This window comes from Chinchilla lanigera, unplaced genomic scaffold, assembly GCF_000276665.1.
Source record: "Chinchilla lanigera isolate Chin_1 unplaced genomic scaffold, ChiLan1.0 scaffold00031, whole genome shotgun sequence".
In the NCBI taxonomy this organism is placed as follows: Eukaryota; Metazoa; Chordata; class Mammalia; order Rodentia; family Chinchillidae; genus Chinchilla; species Chinchilla lanigera.
The window spans coordinates 1625696-1628374 of record NW_004955432.1 but is presented as its reverse complement, the minus strand read 5'-3'; the positions used below and the strand labels follow the sequence as shown (position 1 = coordinate 1628374).

At 44.0% G+C, this 2679-nt stretch overlaps 1 long non-coding RNA gene across 2 annotated transcripts in view; it reads left to right on the top strand.

Moving 5' to 3' along the window:
• Window positions 1-143: 143 nt before the first annotated feature.
• LOC102027001 overlaps window positions 144-2679 on the top strand; it is a 9987-nt gene continuing 7451 nt past the window's right edge. The window contains exons 1-2 of one of the 2 annotated variants that reach the window (XR_261502.2): window positions 144-546; window positions 672-743. This is a non-coding gene — a long non-coding RNA (uncharacterized LOC102027001). The remainder of the gene's footprint in view (window positions 547-671; window positions 744-2679) is intronic. The other variant, XR_261501.2, reaches the window with a different exon arrangement.

Sequence of the window (2679 nt, the reverse complement as noted above, 5' to 3'; positions counted from 1 at the left end):
GGGCACTCTGGGTGGGCGGGGGCGCCGGACGAGCAGGGCGGGGCTGGAGGGACGGGACGCTCGGCGGGTGGGCGAGGGGAGGCGGAAGGGCGTGGCCGGAGGCGCGGGGCGGGGCCTGAAACGGGGCGTGTCGGTAAGAGGGGCGCCTGGTAGGCGGGGTTGCGCGCCCGACCTCCTTGTTCCTATCACCTCTCTCCGCTTCAGAACCTCGGCCTTCTCTCCCGAGCTCCGCCACCTCCCTGCTAGACAGACGCCAGAGAGCACTGGCCGGTCCAACTGAGGAGAGTCCGCGGAGCCGTGCGGTCCGCGCCTCGGTGCTGCCGCCAGCTGCAGGGCGCGCAGTTCTTTTGAGTTGCAGGAAGCCGGAGTCTGGAAGGCCGGTTATCCTAGCCCCAGGCCTGTGTCGGAGGAGTCACCGCTATTCCCCGGCCTGGCTGCGCTCCCGCGCTGTGCTGCGAACGCAGACGTGCTCGCCCGCCCCTGCGGCACACAGGTCGTGTTGCTGCTGTGCATGGCAGCTGTGAGGAGAGCACAATTTACAGCGAGGTAGGAAGTAAATCGAGAGCTGTGAGGCTTTTGTTTTGTGTTATTGTCTTGTTTAAATAAAATTAAGCAAGGATGAAGGCGATTCCAAAATACTAACCCAAGATGCGATACACTGCTTGTTGAAGTTTGCTCTTGGCAGATGTCGGTTCTCACAGGGACAGGAGACTGCGTCTTGTACATGTCATCACTTCCCCACGGTGAGTGTCAGAGGGTAGTTACAGCATTTAAAATAGTTTTAAAACAACTGCCACCCCAAACTACACGACCTGAAAACACCTTTGCTTAAGAGTACTTAACATTTCGCAAAAATTAAATATATGTAGTATACATGAGCTATTATTCAAAGAACATGTTTATAAATGAATCAACATGCAAAGACAGCCGGGCATGGTGGCGCACACCTGTAATCCCAGCATTCGGGAGGCTGAGGCAGGAGGATCGTTGCAAGTTGGAGACCAGCCTGGGCTACAAAGTGAGTTCAAGGCCAGCCTGAACTGAATATCAAGACCCTGTCTCAAAAAGACGAAAAACAAAAAAAATGCAAAGACGTAGATATAATAGATGTAAGTGTGGCAGCGTTTTTGTACAATTTTAATTTCGCTTGCAATATTAATTCACACAACTAGGTAAATAGCAGATCGTCATGTATTTTGAAATGATTCCAAACATTTACTTCATCTGCTAGTGAGTGATACATACTTTACTATGAGAGAGCTTGGAAATCCCTCTCCCTTGGAGAAAGTGCTCTTACACCTTACCAGACTCCACCTGTGGGTTATGGACCTCAACTACTAAAACTCAAAATATATAGAAACTCAAGAGGTTGACAGACACTTTGACAGCTCAGGTAGTGGCAGGCTACACTGTCAGCTGCTTCTCTGAACACCCCCAACTCAGGCATCCCAGCTGATCTCAAATGCTGCCCCCTCCACACCAGCACCTTTCTCTAGGTGGAGGCAAAAGTCCTCATCAGCTCTCAGTTGCGGTTAATGCCTTTTCCCCCGGAGCAGCTTGTATAAAAGCACCCCTCAATCTTTAATTTCGCTTCACTTTCCAAGAAGAGACCTACTTCCATCCTAGTTGAGCAGCTAATGATTGACCTCACTCATTATGTAGTTGGCATACCTCATCAGTCAAATATATTCTCTATAAAGTTTATTCTGATACTCCCCCTACATAATAAAGCTCTTTAGCATGTCCAAAAGTTATTCAAACACATTGAAGATGGTTTTATGTCAGATAGTCATTAGGTAAATCAAAACATAGAAATAAACAATGAAATTCTCTTTCCCACATTTAAGAAATATGCTTTAATATCTCTTACATTGAGAAAAACAAGTTACTGAACTATGTGGATTATATGAGCCCACCTATAATTTTTTTAAAAATCAATACTATAAAAAGTTTATATACACAATGGCAAAATACTTTTACCAGCTGTTCCTCGAACAAAGGACTAATATCTATTATATATTAAAAAAACTCAAAAAGGCAGATCCCCCAAATGTAAAGATGCAATCCAAAAATGTGCAATGAATTCTGAAATGAATAGATACTTCTCAGATAAAGAAGTACAAACAGCAAATAAATATATGAAAAAATGTTCAATATCACTGTCATCTGAAGAAGGCAAATTAAAACAACACTAATATTCTACCTCACCTCAGAAAGAATGGCTATTATTATTGGTTAAGAAATTAACCGATAACAAATGCTGATGAGGCTGTGGGGCATAAGGAGCCCTTCTCCATTGTTGGTGACAGCGTAAACTGGTACAATCAATATGGAAATCAGTATGGAGATTCCTCAGAAAACTGAAACTAAAGGTTTACATTTGAGCCCACTATTCTCCTCCTTGGTATCTTCCCAAAGGAATTAAAAGCATCATGCCATGGTTATATTTGCACGCACATGTTTATAGTGGCACAGCTTGTAATAGCTAAATCAACTATTGGAAACAGCCTAGATGCCCATCATTAGATGAATGGATAAAGAAAATGTGGTTTTTGTATACAATGGAGAACTACTCTGCCATAAAGAAGGATAAATTTGAGACATTTTTAGGTAAATGGATGCATCTTGAAACCATACTTTTAAATGAAATAAATCAGACACACATTTAACTATCACTTT